Raw genomic sequence first — 7,178 nt, forward strand, 5'->3', positions numbered from 1 at the left:
TCTCCAGCCCTGTGTGATCTGCCCCTGACCCCCTCTCCAGCCCTGTGTGATCTGCCCCTGACCCCCCCTCCAGCCTGTGTGGCCGGGAATCATCCCCCTTGTTTCTCAGGTTATATTGATGGATGCCTTTGGTCAGGTTTCCTGCACGGACCTCTTTCCTTTTTCCTAAGTATTCTCGCTTTTTTCGTGTCTGTTTAGTGTGGAATTCTTCCCGCACTTAGTATACCAAGCTCCCACCATAATGTAGGGACGTATATAATTAGTTACTTATGGCTGTCCTATTCTTTCCATCCCTACTTATCCATGGAATCGCTAAAGGCTACAAAGTTATTTTCTTAGTATTCTTTACGGGGTGTACTTTTTATTTATTGCAGTAAGATCATTCCGGGGTTCCTCAAATATCGGCATTTTTATCTGTCACAGAAGACATTGCTAAAGAAAATGCACATTACATCGAATCCGTCTAAGATGGAATTATTGCCGATTTAAAGCACACCGTCTTAGGAAAGCAAACCATTTAAAGAAAATATATACAAAAATCTGCTAATATTTAAAAAAAAAAAAAAACCCAACAAAACACTAAATATTTTCACTCTCTGAGAATGTTGTAAAAAAAATAATGATCACTGCAAATTAGAGTGATTTTCTGACTTCTGTTTATTAACGCAAACCATGCATTATAATATATTCTAGTACATTTTATTTATTTAGCACCAACATATTCCACAGCACTTTACAATTAAGTACCATATATAATACATGATTTCAACAATATGGTTTCTGACTTGCTAACATAATCATGCATTTTAGAAGAGTAAGGTTCATACTAGAGCTTTTTATATATATATATATATATATATATATATATATATATATATATATGTAAAAAAACATAAGTACATTTTACAAGAGTAAGGTCCATATTAAAAGCTTTTTATATATATATATATATATATATTTATATATTATATATATATGTATATATATATATATATATATATATATTATATACACCCAAGAATAGTAGATTTTACAAGAGTAATGTTCACATTAAAATTATATATATATACATATATATATATTTATATTAGATATATATGCATATTAAATACCGCGTTGTACAAGTGTGAGATTCATATTATGATTTTATATATATATATATATATATATATATATATATATATATAAATGATACATTCTACAAAAGTAAGATTCATGTTAAAATGACATATATATTTTTTATTTGTATTGTATTTTATTTTTTTAATAATGCAGTTCGTTTTACAAGAGTAAGGTTCATATTAGGATTCCATGCATATACAGTGTATATACTGTATATATATATATATATATATATATATACACACACATAGAATACGTCTTACAAGAGCAAGATTCACGTTAAAATTATATATATGTACATATTTGAATTACATATATATTAAATAATGAATTTTAAAAGAGTAAGGTTGATGTCAAAATAATACAAAATGCATGCTTTTATGTGTGTGTGTGTATGTATATATATATATATATATATATATATATATATATATATGTAATTTTATCATGATCATTACTCTTATATGATTGTGTTGGTGAACATGAAAACATAGTTGTACTTATTTCGGATGTTTCAGCACTTTATTTTTGTTAGACAATTTTTTTTCTGACTTAAAAATCCATTCTATACATCTGGGCTTATTTCTGCAACATGTAAATGTGTTTTTGCAAAACCCATTTACTGAAAACCCAATAAATGTAGGACAGCTGCTGAAGTTTCTGCCTGAACATTCTGAGGGACGTTTACCATACCTGCCTTACTATATTAATTATGTAGTTAGCTTTCCTGGATTTTGTTATGGGATGATATGGGGTATGTCTAGGACAATACTCTTTAGTTTTAAAATAAAACCCCTAGTTCTAGCCTCATTGCATGAATTGACAGGTAATGAAATCCCTCTTTTAACTATACAAGGCACTTTGTAAACTCAATTTTGCAGAATGACAGCCTTTATGAATGTGATAATAGCATACATAAAGTGAGAATGACAAATGAGGGTATAGGGAGATAAGGAAGACAACAGCAATTCTTGGATTGGATGTCACTTGAAAGTTCAAATAGGTCAAGCCAAAATTTCCAGGCATCTTCAAGGTATCCACAGGCATTAACATTTGGTATCAATCATATAAACTTTCTGAACCAACTTTCTTTTTCTTGAAAAAAAAAAGCATATTTTACATTGGTCGGAATTTTTGTCACACCTGGAAATGTTTCTGATTTGTTCTGATGTAACATTTGTTTTGTAGATATTGGAGTTGTTACTAAATTGTTGTTAATTAAACTAGTAACCAAGACTAACTGTCAGGACCACCAATTTTCTTCATGCATCTTTGTTCTCTCTCCCTCTGGATGCATTCCTAATCATCCAAAGCCAATTAACCGTATTTTTTATTGTTAATATATAGGGCTGTTTTCACATGCGGCGGTCATGGTGCAGCTGAAAACCGTAACAACCTTGTGCCCGCTGTAGTCTTTCACTGCTTTCCTACAATCACTTAATCTTCACATCTTTTTCCTAGTAATATACAGGGATTTTGTGGAAAGACCGTAGTGGTCCAGGGCTGGTTTTCAGCCGTAGCGTGACTGTTGCATGTGAATGCTCCATAATTATTAGGATTTTGGTTAGTCAGCTTCCAATAAAATAAGAGGTTTGTGCTTACCGGAGACAGAAAAATTATATTTGGGCTAACAATTGACGTTACTGTTGATGCCATGTAGCATGCAATTGGCTATATAAAAAACAGCAATTTATTCTACATGTTCTGCTGTATCCATGTCTGTCCCAATCTGAAAATATGAAACAGGAAAGAAATGGAAGAAAGCCGTAGGATATGAGAGATCATCATCACATCAATGTACTGTATGGACAAATGTCCCAACAATTGCCACGAAATATAATATAACACTTATGAGGACACAAAGTGTTTTCTCTTTACAAGAGGATACTTTAATTTCTGAGCTGAATAAACATTTATTTCAGAGGGTCTTCTGTACGGTTTGGAATTATAGGCTTTCTCTCACTATAAGGAGTCTTATTTATTTTTAAAGGACCAGACTAAGCAGAACTCCGGTTCGGTGGAAGGTATGTGCTTATAGCTGCCTATGAAACACAAGGGACCTGTTAATTAAAGGGTTTGTTTAATATGCAGAATGACGTTCTTAGTGACTATTTATATTGCTCGCACTCTTTCAGAGTCAAGATTGACTTACAAAGCATAATCCAGGTTCAAAGTCGGTAAATGTTCCATCTGCTTTCTTTGTATACAGTTCCAGCTTAGTATCCACTTCTTAGGATTATGAAATACTTATGGTATCAGTTCAGTTAATTACTTCTTATGTGTAAAATTGCATTTTTTTTCAGCTTGATACTCTAAGATAAATGAAATGCATGTCTTAAGTAACGATAAGGCCTAAAAGACACAACCTCTAAGTTATACAGACGTGGAATAGAGCACCCATGAAAATGTAAGAAAACATACTCTACCACCATGTGCCTCTGATATCTTAAGAAGTCATGCAGAATATATTTCATTCAGATTTTAGAACACTAATAGTTAATTAAAAAGAGCCTTGACTTTATGCAAGACTTCGAAGACTTCCGCATACGGCTCTGCCATGGGCATGTTGCCATAAGGAACTATTTTCAAACAAACATCAGACATCTCCTGTGACAGGTTGATACTAACCCTGGTGGTTAACAATTGTGTAGCTTACTGTGCTACTAACACGTCATAAATGAACCACTCCAGGTGTCTGCAGTTGTGTTCTGCTGAAATCTTCTATCAAGGTCAACTAAAGAATCACTCCTAGACTGATGGCTGCCCAGCAAAGCTATTGTGGTGCTCAAAGAGATGAAGCAAGGGGAGCTATACCATCCATAACCACCATACCCCCAGAGAGTTAGGCTGTGTTCACACCTGCGTTTTCCAACGTAGACAATAATGTCCAAGATGGATCCATTGCATAACTTATGCAAACAGAAGCAAAGGGATTATTATGGAATCAATCTGGGTACCTTTACATGACCAGTCCTTTCCTCCATTAATGAGAAATCAGCATTTGATTTAATATTCAAATGAGGAGGTAGACCTAACGCCTCTGTCACTCCAGCTCTACTCCTGGTCCAGCACTGCCTCCTCATGCTTGACTAAGCCTCTATGCTGTATGTCAGGCAAAGGAGCTGTCAGTCAAGAAATAGGAGGTGGCACTGGGTGGGGAATAGAGCTGGAGTGACAGAGGCTTCAGACCTTCAGCTTAATTTGCATTTCATTTAAAACTCCACTGGTCATTTAAAGGTATAGCTAGACTTGTCAAAGACCTACGGGCACATGTAAATAGTTTGGGGCATGAAATCCTGCTGATGGCTTCCCTTTACATGTATATTAGCAAAACTGAAGAAAAAAATCATCATGCCAAACCTTTTCTTTTTCTAAAAATGGATACATAGCAGAATCCAGATACTCATTCAAATAAACAAAGGTAACACCTGTACTCTCATCCAAGCCCCCACACAACTACAACACCCCCATAACTGGTCTTCTCAACGTGTTCATTCAGGTATGAGGCAGAGCATTTCACTAAAGGCTGCTTTACAACAGACAATCTATCGTGCAATAGATCGTCGGGGTCACGGTTTTTGTGACGCACATCCGGCATCGCTGGCGATGCCGGCCTGTGTGACACCTCCTAGCGACGCAGTATCGCTCACAAATCATGAGTCGTGTACTGCTCGCTAGGTTCCATAATATCGTTTAATTTAGTTGTTCATCGTTTCCGGGGTAGCACACGCCGCTCCGTGTGACACCCCGGGAACGATGAACAGCAGCTCACCTGCGTCACGCGGCTGCCGCCGGCTATGTGAAGGAAGGAGGTGGGCGGGATGTTTACGTCCCGCTCATCTCTGCCCCTCCGCTTCCATTGGCCGGCGGCCATGTGACGCCAAACGTCCCTCCCACTCCAAAAAGTGGACGTTCGCCGCCCACAGCGAGGTCGCACGAGAGGTATGTGTGATGGGAATTACCGACTTTGTGCGCCACGGGCAGCGATTTGCCCGTGACGCAAAAAGGACGGGGGCAGGTACGATCGATTGTGAAATTGCACAATCGGTCGTACCGTGTAAAGCCCCCTTTAGTCCTGTGCAGAACACTGGAGCCCACGAAGCACTCATTGCTCTGTTCATTGGGACTTAACTTGCCACCATTGTTTCCTGCTGTGACAGAACTAATGTTGCCGCTGTGACACCAACACTTTCTATGTTTGTATGTACAGTCATGAGAAAAAACTAAGTACACGCTCTTGGAATTTTATAATTCTAAGTAGAGAAGAGCGAACTTGAGTTTCATTGTTCAGTATTCGTACCCAACAGAGACTTTACATAAAAAACTGAGTTTGGAGATCAGATGCTTTACGTATGCAAATCACTCACGCAAGCATCACTGTGCTCGGGTACGCTCAGTACTCAGCCCAGTGTGACGCGCTTGGAGTGTGGAATTGCTCACACTGGGAGTAAAACAGCGTGATCAGATGTAGTGTGCACCTAACAAAGAAAAAATGGACCTGAACTGCCCAATCAGAAACTTCCATTGGGATTCATGTCAAGTCTGGGATCCAAATCAATCTTTTCTAAAGTCCGGTTGCACCCGCCGAACCGGGCTTTCACTGGTCTGCTCCGCTCTAGTTGTAAGTATTAGGACATAGTAAAAAACAATCTGACCCTTAGAAGGTCTTAAATTAGGTGACTAGAGCCTAAGATGAATAGCAACATATGATAAATTGAAGCATCTTTATTTATGTCACAAAAACTAGGCCAAAATACAAACCAATGTGAACAATAAAATGCTACCATGCTTACAGAGGTGTTATACTTGTCAAAATAGGGCTTAAAAGTAGTTTTTTAATATTTCCTCACAGTTGAACACATACTGTATAAAATGATACACTGGTAAAAAGACTAAATTGGAATATACAGATATATGCATATAAACTTGAAGGTAGCATATAACAGGTCTGAGCTAAAAAAAATATAAAATGGAATGTATATACATAAATACATAGATAAAAACAAGCAATGGTAAAAACCTAGAATAGCTATAAAGTCCAAAAAGTCCACTGATGTGTTCACTTGTGTCAGCACTGCAAATTGAAGGAGAGGAAAGGGTTAATTGCAGATATTCACTGAGTCCAAGTTAGGTCCTCAGAGCAACGGTGTGGTGCAGGGGAGTCCCCTCGTGTAGATCCGGTCTGGCAGGTGCTGGCAGATGCTGTGGACGTAGTGGAAGTTGAATCTCCGGTCTGTGATGCGATCCGGTTAGCGGTGTGTGTTACCGGCTCACCTCTTAGTATGTGATGACGTCACTCTGCTACGGAGTCCTTGAGCGGCCAAAAACCTTGTTTACATGACATCAGTCTTACAAATCGTTCAGCATAAATTTTGTCTCTCTCTTTTTTACATTTACAATGTTGCTCAAGTTAATTGTGGTGTGAGGTCATTCATTTCTGCGCAGCGTTCTTATAAATCCTCCACAACATTTCAGCTGGGATGAGGTCTGGACTTTGGGGCATTGCAGCACCTGGATTCTTTTTGTTTGAGCCATTGTGATATAGATTTGGTGCTGTGTTTGGGATCATTGTCCTCTATCATGACCCAGTTTGAGCCAACTTTTAGGTCTAATGCCTGCTTTACACGCTTCAATAAATCTTTCAATCCGTCGTCGGGGTCAAGTTGTAAGTGACGCACATCCTGCATCGTTTGTGACGTATTTGCGTGTGACACCTACGTGCAATCAAGATTGAATGAAAATACGGTGATCGCATACACGTCGTTTATTCCTCATACATTGGACGTTTTGTTGTATGAACCTAGTCAATTGAAACGTGTGACATCCCTCATACGATTGTGATGTCTGAGGCTATGTGCGCAGGTGTGCGCTCTGCACCGCAGCTTAAAAAAGGTCCGCTTCAGAGCGCAGCTGAAAAGCTGCGTTCTGAAGCGCCTCACAATGTCTGTCATTCACTAATCTCTGTCAGTCGCTCACTATCTCTTTCCCTCTCTCTCAGTCCATGTCAGGCTATCCCTCTTACCCCCACTCTGATACTCACCGATCCCCGATCACCG

This window comes from Anomaloglossus baeobatrachus, chromosome 1 (genome assembly GCF_048569485.1).
Source record: "Anomaloglossus baeobatrachus isolate aAnoBae1 chromosome 1, aAnoBae1.hap1, whole genome shotgun sequence".
NCBI lineage: Eukaryota > Metazoa > Chordata > Amphibia > Anura > Aromobatidae > Anomaloglossus > Anomaloglossus baeobatrachus.